Raw genomic sequence first — 17784 nt, forward strand, 5'->3', positions numbered from 1 at the left:
GAACACTGGAGGTTAAACAGGCAAGGCAAGGCAAGGCAGCTTTATTTATATAGCACATTTCAGCAACAAGGCAATTCAAAGTGCTTTACATAAAACATTAAAGAGCAGTTAGAACACAATTAAAAACAATTTAAAAACAAAGTCAAGAATAATAAACAAATTAAAACAAGAATAAAATTGATAGTGCAGTATAAGAATAAAAGTTACAGTGCAGTATAAGAAATTAAAGTTAATAAAATAGATTATTTAAAGAAAAGCAACATCAAAAAGATAGGTCTTTAGCTTAGATTTAAAAGAACTGAGAGTTGCAGCGGACCTGCAGGTTTCTGGGAGTTTGTTCCAGATATGTGGAGCATAAAAACTGAACGCTGCTTCCCCCTGTTTAGTTCTGACTCTGGGGACAACAAGTAGACCTGTCCCAGACGACCTGAGAGGTCTGGGTGGGTCATAGTGTAGTAGCAGATCAGAAATGTATTTTGGCCCTAAACTGTTTAGTGATTTATAAACCAGTAAAAGTATTTTGAAATCAATTCTTTGAGGCACTGGAAGCCAGTGTAGAGCCTTCAGTACTGGAGTGATGTGATCCACTTTCCAGGTTTTAGTGAGGACTCGAGCAGCAGCGTTCTGAATCAGCTGCAGCTGTCTGATTGATTTTTCAGGGAGACCTGTAAAGACACCATTACAGTAGTCAAGTCTACTGAAGATAAAAGCATGGACAAGTTTTTCCAGATCCTGCTGAGACATAAGTCCTCTAACCCTTGATATATTTTTAAGGTGATAATAGGCAGATTTTTTTATTATGTTAATGTGGCTGTTAAAATTTAGGTCTGAGTCCATGACTACACCAAGATTTCTGGCTTTGTCTGTTGTTTTTAACATTGTCGTTTGAAGCTGAGCTCTGACTTTCAATCGTTCCTCTTTTGCTCCAAAAACAACCACCTCCGTTTTTTCTTCATTTAATTTAAGAAAGTTCTGGCACATCCAATCATTAATTTGTTCAATGCACATATTTAATTGTTGTATTGGGCTATAGTTCCCTGGTGATAAGGTTATGTAAATTAGTGTGTCATCTGCATAACTATGGTAACTTATTTTGTTGTTTTCCATAATCTGAGCCAGTGGAAGCATGTAGATGTTGAACAGAAGAGGCCCCAGAACAGAGCCTTGGGGAACTGCGCATGTCATATTTGTATGCTCAGATGTATAATTACCTATAGACACAAAGTAGTCCCTATTCTTTAAATAGGATTCAAACCACTTTAGTACTGAGCCAGAAAGACCAACCCAGTTTTCCAATCGGTCAAGCAATATGTCATGGTCTACTGTATCAAATGCAGCACTGAGATCAAGTAATACTAAGACTGAAATTTTGCCACTATCTGTGTTTAAGTGGATGTCATTAAAGACTTTAACAAGAGCTGTCTCAGTGCTGTGGTGTGGTCGAAAACCTGACTGGAAGGCATCAAAAATGTTGTTTAGCGATAAGAAAAGGTTGAGTTGTTGAAAAACCGCTTTTTCTATGATTTTACTTAAAAATGGAAGGTTTGATATCGGCCTATAGTTGCTCATTAGTGTCGTGTCTAGATTGTTCTTTTTTAGGAGTGGCTTGATGACTGCAGTTTTCAGGGCCTGTGGGAAGATACCTGAGAGCAGAGATGTGTTTACAATCTGTAGAAGAAGAAGCCAAACAATTCAAAACATTTTTGAAAACACCCGTTGGTAGAATATCAAGGCAACAGGAGGAGGTTTTCAGATGTTGTATAATGTCCTCCAGGTTTTTAAGGTTGATCGTATGAAATTGTGTCATGTTGGAATTTGTTTTGTGTGCACACTGTGACAACACATATCCTGTACTTGATATGGAGGCACTGACTGTTTGTCTAATTTTCTGAATTTTGTCTGTGAAGAAGGAGGCAAAGTCATTGCAAGCCTCGGTAGACAACATATCAGATGCTACCGGTACTGGAGGGTTAGTTAATCTATCAACAGTAGCAAACAAAGCACGTGAATTATTATTGTTTCTGGCGATAATGTCAGAGAAAAAGGACCGCCTTGCATTTCTTAGTTCCAGATTATAAATGCGAAGTCTCTCTTTATAAGTGTTATAATGGACCTGGAGATTAGATTTTCGCCAACTGCGTTCAGTTTACAGGGAGAATGGAGACCAGTGAGGTACGATTACTCTGACTGGACCTTGAAGACATCAGATGCTGCCTGTAGAGAGTTAGACTGTGGCTCTGCTGTTTCTCTAGGAGAGAGAAAAGAGTCCCCAGTCAGACCTGTGTGTTTGATCAGGTCTGACTGTGTTAAGTCTGGATCTGCTCTGACGGAGTGTGCAAGATCAGATTACTCTTCCTCCTTCCTGACTCTCACCTGCTCAGGTAAGCCCATCAGTGACATCATCTATGACATCATCTATGACAGTAATGTACCCATGTTGACCTATTTCACCTTTAATATTTGAATATATTTATAGTTCAAAGCTTGCCAGTGAACAAAAAAAAATGTTCATTAATCATCATTGAGGTAAAATGTTCAATTAATCGTGATTTGGATTTTAGGTTATGTCGTCCAGCCCCTAACCCTTTTAGATTTTAGGGATCATTTCATATTATTCTTTCTCCAACCTGAATCTCACCTGCTCAGGTAAGCCCATCAGTGACATCATTAGTGATATCATCTATAACAGTAATGTTATCATCTATAACAGTAATGTTAATAGTTGAATATATTTATAGTACTTAGCTTGCCATCCATCCATCCATCCATCCATCTTCGTCCGCTTATCCGGTGTCGGGTCGCGGGGGGAGCAGCTCCAGCAGGGGACCCCAAACTTCCCTTTCCCGAGCAACATTAACCAGCTCCGACTGGGGGATCCCGAGGCGTTCCCAGGCCAGGTTTGAGATATAATCCCTCCACCTAGTCCTGGGTCTTCCCCGAGGCCTCCTCCCAGCTGGACGTGCCTGGAACACCTCCCTAGGGAGGCGCCCAGGGGGCATCCTCACCAGATGCCCGAACCACCTCAACTGGCTCCTTTCGACGCAAAGGAGCAGCGGCTCTACTCCGAGCTCCTCACGGATGACTGAGCTTCTCACCCTGTCTCTAAGGGAGACGCCAGCCACCCTCCTGAGGAAACCCATTTCGGCCGCTTGCCAGTGAACATAAAATGAATAATCGTTCTTAACAATATGTAACATTTCTGCGTTATGTCTAAAAACAACTATACCTGTTTTATATTTTGTTGTTTTGTTATAAAGTTAGTTTTGGTATGATTGTTTTGACCACGGTTAACAGCACTGCGCTAACCCACGAATAAGTTAACCAGTAACAGCTGAATAGATAGATGACTAAACTAATGCTATTTTAGCCAGCTAGCACACCCCGGTCTGTCTGCCTCACTCCCCTGGCGCTACGAGACTTTAGTTGGGATGAGAGCTGACAACAGCCCCGGGGACACATCCAGAGTCAGCCCCCAGCCAGCTAGCAGCCAGCCACTATCATTAGAGCAAGCCAAGCCCAGCCAGCACTTAACTCCAGCACCGGGGCCTAAAGGACACTACTCTCGCTTTGCCAGACCCTCCTCCATAGGGCGCTGAAGGAGGGTCTGGCTACTCGACATAGCATGACAAAGCATACTACAAAATAATCATGCGAGAGAAAACTTAGATTGGACAGATAGTCTAGCTAGCTGTCTCAATTTACCATGCAGAGATCTGAAGAGCAGTCAAAAATAGTCCTCATTAATCCACCGAATAAAAAATTCGAAAAGCAGAAGGAAACGGAAAATACATGCATCCAGCGGAATTTCCTGCAGCACGGGAGCAATCCCGGAAGTGGAACATCAAGGATATATACTATAAGGACACTAACTACAGTTTAATGAACCATCGGGAAACCGACCATATGGGATCTGCCCCAGGGAGGCGAGCCAGGACAGCGGCCATCCCTAACATTACGTCTCCGTTAGTGTTACCAGCAGTGGCGTATCCAGGACATTTTTACTGGGGTGGCCAAGATGGGACACAAAGCTAGTGTGGGGCGGCCAAGGCATAGCGAAGTTTAATGCGTATACGTACGCAGCCGACACCGGTTCGAATCCTGGTCCTTTGCTGCATGTCACATCCCCTCTCTATCCCATGATTTCCTGTCTCGTAACTGTCAAATAAAGGTGTCTATGCTGTTAAAAGTAATTTTTTTATTCCATTTCCACCTATCACAGTCCTCAAGTATCTCTGGTTATTTTAACATGTCTATTTTGAATCAGTAATTATGTTCAGGATAGGGTACAAATTTTCTAAGAGCTATTTCCTTGTAGTGGATTGAAGTCCTTGTCTCTTCACAAATCAGATTAGAGTAGCAAAATCCAGCTGCTCTTAACTCATCCTATAGAATAACATTTTTCATTCATCAGCTCATCATCTGTGTCACCTGTATTGTTACTTGTGTTTGTTTTACTAATTGAGGCGCCATCTTGTGGTTACATTAAAAACACAGCAATCCAGGCAACAGAACACACCAAAATGCTTAAAGAAAGGACCTTATTAAAAAGTGTATCTGTAAGCAAACGATAAACTAAGCTTGTAAGGAATAAAACTGAAATATTTGTTGTTCTTTACATGCTTAGTTTATTTAGGTTATTATTTTTAGCTTAAATATAATTTGTTGGAGATACTGGAATTAGAATTTTTTGGTTTGTTCTTTGCCAGGTGTGTTTTTATTTAACCACAAGATGGCACTTAAATTAGTAAAGCAAACATAGGTAACAATACAGGTAACACAGATGATGGCCTGATGACTGAATAATGTCATTCTATAGGATGCCTTGTGATGTATGAAAATGTGCAAAAAGTGATTTTCAACCCAGACAGTATTCATGTCCAAGGCCCTGATGAAGGTATAAATTGAAACGTTGGCTTTGATTCAGCATACATTAGGAAGTTTATTTAAATCAAACAGTTAAGACTTAGAATCATAAATGGTTAAGATGCTGGGGTGTTTGGCAAAGAGAAGTGTCAACATGCAAAACAGTAGGCAGAGTTTTGGCTTTGGGAATACTCGAGCCATGGGTGTTGTTTATACCACTCGCTGTTGAAGGACCTCTTCCTGTTGCCTAACATGGTTCACGGAAATACCTTAAGTTGAGGCTGTGTAGGACCTGCTGCTCTTGACTGTGAAACGTCTGTAAATTAAAAATAATCATGATCAGTCCTTACTTCAGTTTTTATGACGTTTCATTCAAAATGATTAGTTACAAAGTGAATTTGTGGTCAGTATAACAACTTCCATGTTATTTAAATGGAAGGCACTCATAATGTTGTGTGAACTGAAAGATAAAATGTCAGAACATACCGTGAGGTCAGGTGGGGCAGCATGTACTTTGTGCAACATGAGGAGCCTCTCTGTCATCGGCGTCACCATCACTTTGCTCACTAGAGTACCTGAAGTAGTAAAAACAATAACCATGACTCTTTTCTTTTTTGAAGAAAAAGCTCTGAATATCTCTGCTTCTCTTCATAAATATTCTTTTAAACCTAACCCTGGGGGAAATGTAATTCAATCACTTAATAAATCAGTCAATTCACTTTGAAGTAATGGCTATAACTACAAACATCAAGCAGGATCATTGTCAAATTGGGTTAGAATCAGTGTGCAAAATAGAGGTGTTCATGGGGCTCTGGAACCTCTTAAATAACAGCTTTGACTCCATTAAAAATGTCAAAAAGAAAGGAGGATCTACAAAGGTTTATTTTTACATAACTACCACTCTTACCACTCACTCTTAATAACACAATTAACACATATTGCATCTGAAGCATTTGTTGCATTTGAATGCAATTTGCTCTGCCTCTGCCTATTTAAACGTCTAAAAATATGTGAACTGTGAAGATGAGCTAATTGATACAAACAAAAAGTCCTTTATCACCAAGAGCAAAAAGTCGTTAAACAGACCTTAAATCACAGAGCAAATAAATAAGTCACAGCTTGTTCTTGTGTTATAGCTACTTAAATCTAGACTGTCACACTAAATTTCAACCACTCTTTGGCCAAAAATATAACATTAGCTCTATTGAACATCTGCAAACAAACACCCTCAGTCTTCAGTCCAGAAAACAGCGTTTCATATTTCATGGCGGTATCCAAATAACAATTAAAAAAACAAAATGCTAACGTTCAATGCTTAACTTGGTTTGCAGGCCGCTAAGCTAGCTAGTGCAGTGGAGTTAGACTTTTAGCTGCTACTTAGTGCTAGATAAAGTTTTCCTACACATTCAGAGGGAACTACGATATAACTAAACATTATATTACCATACCTCTCAATCGACAGATTCCATCGTTTTTATCGTTGTATTGTTGCTGTTGTAACTGTGACCGTCCTCCTGTTTCACGGACCAGCAGCAGGTGCAGGGTGCTCCTCTCATGGGTCACCTGACCTGCATGGCCAAACGTTCGCTGAGCAGAAATCAGCTTTCAGAGCCTTAGTACGACCATTACTGTGTCAGTTAAAATGTAAAACTGGCCCTAAATCAGTTGATCAGCTGTTATCATTGATTGACAGCATTTCTCTTGTTTCTTGTGTTGACGAACTTGACCAACTACCTATCAGATCTGGGGTTGCCACAGGTGTGGCCAATGAGCTTTCAGGGGTGACCCCGGCCAACCCAGGCCACCCCCCAGAATCGCCATTGGTTACCAGTGTTTGTGCCGAAAATCTCCTCCGTTCCGAAGTTCTTCCCCCCCTTTTCAATCAGGTCTTTTTACAGTTAGCTAAATTAGCCCAACAAAAGGGGGGTTAGGCACAAAAACGACTAGTTAAAATTACAAAAAGTGAAGGGGAAATAATTCCAGGCAGCTGGGAGATGTTCTGCTGCTGCACAACATCGGCCATCAGACGTCCTCGCTGCCCCTAAGATTCCCCCAGCCATCCTTACCCACAGCCTTCTTTCAGCGTCGTTGAGTAACGTTACAACAAACCCCTTTCGCCCCAGTGTTAAAAACATCCAAATGGTGACATTGACATGGTGACATTAACATGTGAACTATATTATGATAGGGTTTTAGCCTAGACTGTTAATATTAATGGACAGAGCATGTGTGATGTCACCCATTGGTTTGTGGAGATCTGCTATGAGTCATCGATTTTATGGGCGCAGCCATCATGGTTGTGGATGTGACAATTTTAGACGAGAGGGAGGAGTGAGGGAGGAGCTGCTTACACTCTACGTTACATTACACACTTTCAGGGCAATCATATCATAGCCACGCCCTAAAACACCCCCTGCTTTATTGCCGATTTAAAAATCAACAAGATCAACTGTTCTGTTATCCCTGTTTATGCTTTGCATATACTGACCTCTGACACAGATCGTGACAAACCAACAGTCTACATTGATGAAGAAAACCACTGGGTGGCACCCTTGCCATTTCGCTCACCAAGATGTTCTCTTCCAAACAACAGAAATCAAGCTTTTAGATGCACACTTCAGAAGAAGGCAGATATGAGTGAACATTTTGTTGATTTTATGCAAAAGATGTTAGACAATGATCAAGCAGAACCAGTACCACCACTGAAGCAAGGTGAAGAGTGTTAGTACTTGCTGATATTTGGGGTGTATCACCCCCAAAAACCGGTGAAGATTTGAGTAGTATTCGATTCAAGTGCACAGTTTGAAGTCTCCTTGAATGACACACTCCTCAGGGGACCAGACCTAAATAATACACTGCTTGGCATCCTACTGCGCTTTCGTAGAGAACAAATAGCTGTTTCTGTGAATGTTGAGCAGATGTTTTACTGCTTTAAGGTCAGAGAGGATCATTGAAATTATCTCAGATTCCTGTGGTTCCAGGATAATGACCTTGGCAAGGAAATAATTGAGTACCGCATGAAGGTGCATGTTTTTGGAAACAGCCCTTCACCAGCTGTGGCAATCTATGGCTTGAGAAGAGCAGCTGCACTGGGTGAGAAACTTTCGAAAGTTTTATGTGGATGATGGACTTACTGACCTACTGAAATGATCAAAAAACATGATGGCAGAGTCAAACATAAGGCTTCACGAAATAGCTTCAAACAGCGACCAGGTAATGGATGCGCTCCCTCCAGAGGAGAGAGCCAAGGACCTTGATCTGAGTGTTGACTCTCTGCCTCCCCAGCGAAGTCTTGGGGTGAGTTGGAACTTACAGACAGACAGTTTTACTTTCCAAGTGGCAAATGATGTAAAGCCATTCACATGGAGAGGAAAACATTTTGCGGTGAATAGGCTATTCACCGCAATGACCACCTGGGACTTTTTGCCCCCATTACAATGCAGGGAAAAGCATTGTTTAGGGGACTTTCCTCAGAGCAATATGAATGGGACGAACCTTTACCGGCAGACAGGGAAGGACAGTGGAGAACTTGGAGTGATTCACTCACTGATCTCAAAAAACTCCAAATCCATAGGCCCTACATACCAGTTTTATTGTGATGCACTCAAAAGAGAGAGATATGCATCTTTTCCGACGCATTAACAACTGCAATAGCAGCTGTTGCTTACTTCAGGGTCATAGACACTAATGGCCAGTGCCATGTGGGATTTATCATGGGCAAAGCAAAGCTGGCACCATACCCTACTCACACTGTCCCCCGCTTAGAAATCTGTGCTGCTGTCTTAGCAGTTGAACTAGCATAACTGATTACAGAAGAGAGTGACATTGAACTGCATGAAGTCAAGTTCTACACAGATAGTAAAATAGTCCTAAGTTATATTCACAACACCTCTCTGCGATTCTACGTGTATGTGGCACATAGAGTGACCCGGTTCAGGAAGTCCACAAAACCAGAACAGTGGCATCACGTCAGCACAGATCAGAATCCAGCTGATTACGGGACCAGGTTCATTCCAGCAGCCCACCTAAGGTACTTTGGTCCTTTGAGCTTGTGGAGCCATCATTGGATGAAGAGATAAGGCATCAAGTGACCGCCCTAATCACAAAGGTCACAGAACAGTCGCTTGGGTCATACAGATTTGAACACTTCTCAAGATGGAAGTCTCTCGTGAGAGGTATGGCAACACTTACTCATATTGCAAGGTCATTTTATCAGGCTTCTTGTACAGAGAACTGTACAGGCTGGCACTGCTGCAACAAGCTGCACACTGCAGAACTCTCACAAGCAAAGACAGTCATCATCCAGTGTGTACAGCATGAAGTCTATTAAGAAGAATTTGACAGTCTCAAAAAAGGAGAGGAAATCTCCAACCAACACGCTCTTAAGAAACTTGATCCCTTTATGAATACGGAAGGGTTGATGAGAGTTGGAGGTCGCTTGCAGTCAACTGACTTATCAGAGCTGGAAAAACACTCCCTGATAATCCCAGCAATCATGTCGCCACTCTACTGGTCAGGCATTACCACCACCAAGTAGCTCACTAAGGTCGTCAGTTTACTGAGGGTTTACAGCAGGACTTTGGATCGTTGAAGGCAAGAGGCTCATTTCCAGTGTGGTCCATAAATGTGTTACTTGCAGGAAATTGAGAGGATGGCTAGGTGAGCAAAAAATGGCTAACTTGCCAGCAGACAGAGTCACTGTGGATCCGCCATTCACTCATGTAGGCCTAGATGTTTTTGGGCCATGGGGTATCACGTCCCGACACATTAGAAGGAACAGTGCCGAAAGCAAAAGATGTGCTGTGATATTTACCTGTCTGAGTACTCGAGCAGTTCATCTGGAAGTTATAGAGTCAATGTCGACTTCCAGCTTTGTTAACGCCTTGCGTCGATTCTTGTCAATTAGAGGACCAGTCAAGCAACTTCGGTCGGACCGAGGCACAAACTTTATTGGAGCCTGCAAGGAACTGAAAATGAATGTTCATGACCCAGAGATCAAAGGCTACTTCATGGACCAAGGCTGTACTTAGACATTCAATGTACCTCACTCATCTCACATAGGACGAGTGTGGGAGAGAATGATTGGTGTTGTCCAACGTATTCTTGATGGTCTCCTGTTAAAAACCTCAACCACTTGCCTCACACATGAGGTATTGACCACTCTTTTGGCAGAAGCCATGGCAGAAGCCATGGCCATAATAAACGTCCCAGAGACTTTGAGCTCAAAGACCTCTACAAAAGCCAGTGGGGACAGGTCCAAAGTCTCGCCAACAGTTTCTGGAAAAAGTGGAGAAAGGAGTATCTTGCAACGTTGCAGATGAGGAGGAAGTGGAAAGGATAGAGACCCAACATTCAACGAGGTGCCGTCTTCCTACTGAAGGAAAGTCAAGTGAGGCGCAATGAGTGGCCTCTTGGGCTTATAGTCAAGGCAATAACTAGTTGTGACAACAAGGTGCGGAAGGTTGAGGTCAGAATCATGAAACAAGGGACTGCCAAAACGTACCTCAGGCCTGTTACAGAGGTTATTGTACTCTTGTCTGAGAGTGGACAGAAGGACTAAATAATAGTGGTATACTTGTTAATATACCAGGCGGGGAGTGTTCTGTTATCCCTGTTTATGCTTTGCATATACTGACCTCTAGTGGACATTTTAGGTAGAGCTATGGTATTCTTAAGTTTTGCTTTCCATTCTCCATTTTGTTTTCAGTTGAACAAAGAGCAAGCTACTTTGTGCATGTGAAAACAGTGCTCTCCTTTGGTTTAAGCCTTGGAGATGATATGTCCGTAAGTAAAGATACAAAATATTAGAATGAGTATTTTCATGGTGAAATTAATCTGTGAAAAGGAACGTTGTCAGTTGCTAGATGAAGATATAATACACATGTTGTTTTTTATTTGCTTCACTTTTTGGCTTAGCAGCTAGCTTGAAGGAGTATTCCTATTGAGGTCCGTGCTAAGTTAGCTGTATATTCCAATGATTATACTTACTTGAGTTACTTACCATGCTGTATACTTATGCTAGATCAGATAACAAATACTTACCTTCCACGTTACCTGAGAAGAGAAGTTAAAATACATGAACTGGAAAATGCATGGCCATTAATTCATTGCATTAAGTTAACTGTCATTTCATACATGGACCTATTTACATGTCATTATTATTGCATATGCATACAGTACAGGCCAAACGTTTGGACACACCTTCTCATTCAATGGGTTTCCTTTATTGTCATGACTATTTACATTGTAGAATCTCACTGAAGGCATCAAATCTATGAATGAACAAATGTCGAATTATGTACTTAACAAAATTGTGAAATGAAAACATGTCTTATATTCTAGTTTCTTCAAAGTAGCCATCATTTGCTCTGATTACTGCTTTGCACACTCTTGGCATTCTCTTGATGAGCTTGAAGAGGTAGTCACCTGAAATGGGTTTCCAACAGTCTTGAAGGAGTTCCCAGAGATGCTTAGCACTTGTTGGCCCTTTTGCCTTCACTCTGCGGTCCATCTAACACCAAATCATCTTGATTGGTTTCAGGTCCGGTGACTGTGGAGGCCAGGTCATCTGGCGCAGCACTCCATCACTCTCCTTCTTGGTCAAATAGCCCTTACACAGCCTGGAGGTGTGTGGGGTCATTGTCCTGTTGAAAAATAAATGATGGTCCAACTAAACGCAAACCGGATGGGATGGCATGTCGCTGCAGGATGCTGTGGTAGCCATGCTGGTTCAGTATGCCTTCAATTTTGAATAAATCCCCAACAGTGTCACCAGCAAAGCACCCCCACACCATCACACCTCCTCCTCCATGTTTCTCGGTTGGAACCAGGCATGTAGAATCCATCCGTTCACCTTTTCTGCATTGCACAAAGACACGTCGGTTGGAACCAAAGATCTCAAATTTGGACTCATCAGACCAAAGCACAGATTTCCACTGGTCTAATGTCCATTCCTTGTGTTTCTTGGCCCAAACAAATCTCTTCTGCTTGTTGCCTCTCCTTAGCAGTGGTTTCCTAGCAGCTACTTGACAATGAGACAATGAAGGCCTGATTCGGCAGTATTCCTCTTTAACAGTTGTTCTAGAGATGTGTCTGCTGCTAGAAATCTGTGTGGCATTCATCTGGTCTCTAATCTGAGCTGCTGTTAACTTGCAATTTCTGAGGCTGGTGACTCGGATGAACTTATCCTCAGCAGCAGAGGTGACTCTTGGTCTTCCTTTCCTGGGTCGGTCCTTATGTGAGCCGGTTTTGTTGTACGCGTTTGATGGTTGCCTGCAACTGCCACGGGGACATATTCAAAGTTTTTCGCATTTTTCCGACTGACTGACCTTCATTTGTTAAAGTAATGATTGCCAGGCCTCCTTTCTCTTTACTTAGCCGATTGATTCTTGCATAAAAATATAGATAGATAGATAGATAGATAGGAGATTTTATTGATCCCAAAAAAATGGGAAATAACGGTGTTGCAGCAGCAAAATATCAGACACACAGCACACATACAGAGTATACATTAAATAATAGGAAACAATATACATTAAATAATAATTGAATACTACACAAGCAATATTTAAAATATATACAATTTGTAAATAAAATGGACAACTGTTTCAATAGATATAGATAAATTTAATGTGCAAGTTGGGGAGTAAAAATGTACAACTGTTTCCCTAGTAATGATAGGATGTACATAAACCTATTGTGCAAGGTTGTGCAAGGTACATTCAGTGCAGCTGTGATGTATATGAGTCTTATCTCACTCAGTGATGAAGTGTTAAAAAGTTTAATTACCTGTGGTAGGAATGATTTCCTGTAGCGGTCTGTGCGACATCGAAGCTGTCAGAGCCTCTTAGAGAAGGTGCTCCTCTGTTGGACCAGTGTGGGGTGGAGAGGGTGGTCGGGGTTATCCATGATAGATAAAAGTGTGTTCAGTGACCTCCTCTCCAACACAGCTTCAAATGTGTCCTTTTTGTAGCCAATAATGGAGCCAGCCTTCCTGATCAGTTTTTTCAGCCTGTTTGTGTCGCTGGCTCCGATGCTGCTGCCCCAGCAGATGGCGGAGGAGAACAGAACGCTGGCCACAGCAGACTGGTAGAACATCTCCAACAGTCTGCTGCACACGTTGAAGGATCTCAGCTTCCTCAGGAAATAGAGTCTGCTCATCCCCTTCTTGTAAACAGCAGTGCTGTTGATTTTCCAGTTCAGCCTGTTGTCGATCTTGACACCCAGGTCTCTGTACTCCTCAACCATGTCCACATCTCCACCCAAAATGCAAAGGGGCTGCAGAGCCATTCCCTTCCTCCTGAAGTCAATCACTATCTCTCTGGTCTTATCCATGTTCAGCAGCAGGTGATTCTTACCAGACCACTCCACAAAGTTGTCCACCAGCGCTCTGTACTCTCCCTCCGGGAGTGACTAGCTGCCGGCTCCTAGCCCCAAGACAAAACAAATTCCAACCTTATCTTTTCGGCTCCTGAACCAGCGCTGGCCTTGGCCAAGGCCGTGTTGAACACTGTTGAATACTCACTCCCCCTGGAGCACTACAGCAAGACACACTCTTCATTTCCCCACCCGAATTCCCACTGACACCTGTTGATTGTTGACTCTTCCTGGGTCCTGTTTCAAGGTTGACTCCATGGCAACCGGCTGTGTATCGCAATAAACAATGCGGACCTGAGTAAACCAGATTAGGGGGCCGGACGTTCCGCGTTGACTAATCGCGCCTACACACGACATACCTGAACTGACATACATACAGATTTGCAACCACACCCCAGCCCCCTATCCAGCGCTTCACCGCTTCTTCCCCAGTCAGGCGGGCAGGTCTGGGGCCAGTGCCTTTGTTTGGCTGCAGGACCAGATGTCTGTTTGCCTGTCCTGGACTACCTCTACCCCATCACCCCCATCCCGATACCCAACATTCCACCCCACGCGTGTCATGTTATTTGTTATGTTGTGTTATGTGCAGCAGTGCAAATGTACTGTTATGTGGTGTGTAGCAGTGCAAATGTATTGCTTGTGTGCTTATGTGTGCTGAGGTGTTTTTCCTGTTTCCCACATTGTTCTGATCTTATATGAGGATAGTCTGAGAGCGGCTTTTTTATTTCCCCTCTCTCCACTCTCTGCCGTAGCTGTATTTTGTGCGAGAGGAGTTGAGATGGCGCCGCATATGGCGACTCGGTGTGTTTGTGCATGTTGCTTTAATGTTTTAATGTGATTTGCACCTACGATACCAAGACACATCCCTCGTGTGTGTAAACATACTTGGCAATAAAGCTTTTCTGATTCTGATTCTCTGTCCATCCCTTATACATCCAACAACTCCAGAGTCATCAGAGAATTTCTGTAGGTGACATGACTCTGAGTTGTACTGGAAGTCTGTGGTGTATGTGGTGTGTGAAGGCTGGTGGCCGTGCCATTGAGAGGCGTATCAAATCATCAGGCCTGGTGGTACACAAGCTGGCCTATAAACATCACCAGAAGGCCTAGGCAGCGGCTCTAAAACAAGCTAGGTCCATCTACTACTCCAACATTATCAATAACAGTTGGAAATCCGGAAACCAGCTTTTTTCCACCAAAAAGCATTTTACTATTAAATCCCAAAAATCAAACTCACTTTGAACCCACAGCAGAACAATGCAACCGTTTTCTTCTATTTTTCAAAGATAAGATCAACTCCATACGGTCTCAGCTTTCTGGTTCCCCAGATCCGTCTCTACCATCTGTCTGCTCACATCCTCCTCTTTTCAGCTATTTCACGACAGTCACACAGAACGAAGTCGAGGGTCTCATCAAAAAGATGAAGCCTTCCACCTCTCCCCTGGACCCTCTCCCTACAGCACTCATCAAATCAAACCTGTCGGCCATTAGTCCTCTTATTACACAAATTATAAACCAGTCGTTAAACTCTGGTTTTGTTCCACCCCCACTTAAAACTGCCGTTATCAAACCTCTCCTGAAGAACCACAACCTTGACCCAGAATGCCTCTCTAACTATCGGCTCATCCTACTCGACCTTTCAGCCGCTTTTGATACCGTCGATCACCATATTCTCTTAAGCCGCCTCCACACTGACATTGGTCTCCGTCACTCCGCACTGGACTGGTTCATCTCATCCCTCGCTGACAGGACAGAGTATGTCAGCTTGGGATCTGCCAGGTCCCGAACAGCCCCTGTCACTTGTGGTGTTCCCCCCAGGATCTATCCTGGGACCCCTGCTTTTATTCTATACATGTTGCCACTGGGTCGTGTCATCAGCCGACACGGCATCTCCTTTCATTGTTACGCTGATGACACTCAGTTATACTCTGCGCAACCGATTTGCCCCCCCCCTATGCCCCCCCCTCCCTTCAGCATCATCGGCTCCCTCGTCATCAGCCGTTTCCTCTTCACCATCAGCTCTTGTCCTCTCTAACGTGCCGGAGATTAGGGCTTGGATGAGTCAAAAATTCCTCCAGTTGAACACTTCTAAAACTGAAGCCATACAAATTGGCACCCCTCATCAGGTCCAGTCATCACTAATAACCACTATCTCTTTCTCTGGTCAAGACATCCCCCACTCAACTACTGTCAACAACCTTGGTGTGAAGCTGGACCCACAACTGACCTTTGCAAACCATATCAAACATCTGTACAAAACCTGCTTTTTCATATCAAAAACATTTCTAAACTTCGCCCATTCCTAAGTTTTTCTGACGCTGAAAAACTCGGTCCACGCATTAATCTCCTCCAGGCTTGATTACTGTAACAGCCTGCTTATCGGTATACCAAATAAAAACCTCCAGAAATTCCAAACTCATTTCAGAACTGTGCTGCCCGAACTCTGATGAAAGCTCGCAAATACGACCACATCACTCCCATTCCTTCAGAACCTTCATTGGCTACCCAAACCTCAAGAATTCTATACAAGATTGCCCCTCATCACCCACCATTGCATCTACAACAACACCCCGCAACATCCTCAAAGACCTCATTATCCCCTCATCTACACCTTAACCTCCGGTCCCAAAGTACAAACCTCCTCTATCAGCCCGCTCGCCAAGACTCCGCACCATGGGAGATCGGAGCCTTCTCCATCGCTGCTCCTCGCATTTGGAATTCCCTCCCTGAACATCTGAGAAAACCCCAGTCTGTGGACACCTTTAAAAAAGAGCTTAAAACTGTTTTGTTCAGGCAGGCATTCTTAAGTTGTCCTTAGGCTTTGCAGATATTATTTTTTTGCACTAAACTGCTCTTTTAGCTGTTTTTATGCGTATTTTACATATGTATTTTTCTTTTTTTTGTAATGCGTTTTAAATGTGGTTTCTGTAGCACTTTGAGATTCTTTTATGAAAAATGCTTTACAAATAAAATGGATTATTATTATTATTATAATGTGAACAGAAAGGGAGACAGCACAGTCCCCTGTGGAGACCCCGTACCACTCACCACCACATCATACAGAACACGGTCCAGACGGACAAACTGTGGTCTGTCTGTCAGGTAGTCACTAATCCAGGAGACTGTGGACGCACCGACACCCATCATCCGCAGCTTCTCACCTAGTAGCAGTGGCTGGATGGTTTTGAATGCACTAGAGAAATCAAAAAATTTGATTCTCACAGTGCTGCCACCACCATCCAGGTGCAAATGAGCTCGCTGCAGAAGATAGATGACAGCATCGTCCACTCCCAGACGAGGCTGGTAGGCAAACTGTTCAGGGTCCAGAGAAGATCTCACCTGCGGCCTCAGGTAGGCCAAGACCAGCCTCTCCAGCACCTTCATCATATGGGATGTGAGAGCCACTGGGCGGTAGTCTTTGAGGCCAGATGGAGTCGACTTCTTGGGAACCGGGACAAGGCAGGACGTCTTCCACAGCAGCGGCACCCTCTGTAGGCTCAGGCTCAGGTTGAAGAGATGCTGGAGAACACCAGACAGTTGACTGGTGCAGGTCTTCAGGACTCTGTGGCTGATGCCATCCGGGCCGGCAGCCTTGCGCTGGTGAAGCCTCTCCAGCTGTCTCCTCACCTGGCCAGGTGTGAATGAAAAGCAGGGGGGGGGTGCTTGAAGTGTCAGTGGGGGGAGATGAGATGTGTAGTTGTGGAGGGAGTGGGCAGACCACAGGGAGGTGAGGGGGGAGGTGTGGGAGCAAGAGAGGGGGGGAGGAGGCAGAGATGGGGTGTGGGGGGTTGGTGGAGTGGTAGAAGAGGCAGGGGATGGCTGTGAACTAAACCTGTTAAAGTAACAGTTTAGCTTGTTTGCTCTCTCCCGGCTGCCTGGTGTTGGTCTTCTTCTACTCCCACACCCGGTGATCTCTTTCATCCCTGTCCACATCTCCCTCATATTGTTCTCCTGTAGACTGGCCTCCAGCTTCCTCCTGTAGGAGTTTTTACATTCCCTCAGTTTATCCCGCAGTTTGTGCTGTACTCCCCTCAGCTCCTGTCTGTCCCATGACCCGAAAGCTTTCTTCTTCTCATTCAGAAGAACTTTCAGGTCACTGGTGATCCACGGCTTGTGAGTGGGAAGGCAGCGTACAGTCTGGGAGGGCATGGTGATGTTCTCACAGAATTTAATGTATTCTGTGATGCAGTCTGTCATATTATTGATGTCCTCCCCATGTGGTTCACAGAGCACGTCCCAGTCTGTAGACTCAAAACAGTCCTGCAGAGCCTCCTCAGCCTCCTGAGTCCACCTCCTCACAGTCCTTGTTTGGACAGGCTGCCGCTGTACAAGAGGAACATACTCAGGAGACAGCAAGACATGGTTATGATCTGATTTGCCAAGGGGGGAAGGGCAGTGGCACTGTACGCATCCTTGGCATTTGCATACAGGAGGTCCAGAGTTTTATTGTCTCTTGTGGGGCAGTTAACATATTGTTGAAAGTCCAGGAGGGATTTATCCAGTGAAACATGATTAAAATCCCCAGTGATAACCATGAAGGCATTG

At 43.8% G+C, this 17784-nt stretch overlaps 2 protein-coding genes across 2 annotated transcripts in view; both read left to right on the plus strand.

The window, feature by feature from the left end:
• The window catches only part of LOC120574900 (NACHT, LRR and PYD domains-containing protein 12-like), a 280762-nt gene that overhangs the window by 85012 nt on the left and 177966 nt on the right, over positions 1–17784 (plus strand). The window lies entirely within an intron of this gene.
• Positions 1–17784, plus strand: part of LOC120574909 (scavenger receptor cysteine-rich type 1 protein M130-like) — a 28344-nt gene that overhangs the window by 363 nt on the left and 10197 nt on the right. The gene's annotated exons all lie outside the window — the stretch shown is intronic.

This window comes from Perca fluviatilis, chromosome 15 (assembly GCF_010015445.1).
Source record: "Perca fluviatilis chromosome 15, GENO_Pfluv_1.0, whole genome shotgun sequence".
NCBI lineage: Eukaryota > Metazoa > Chordata > Actinopteri > Perciformes > Percidae > Perca > Perca fluviatilis.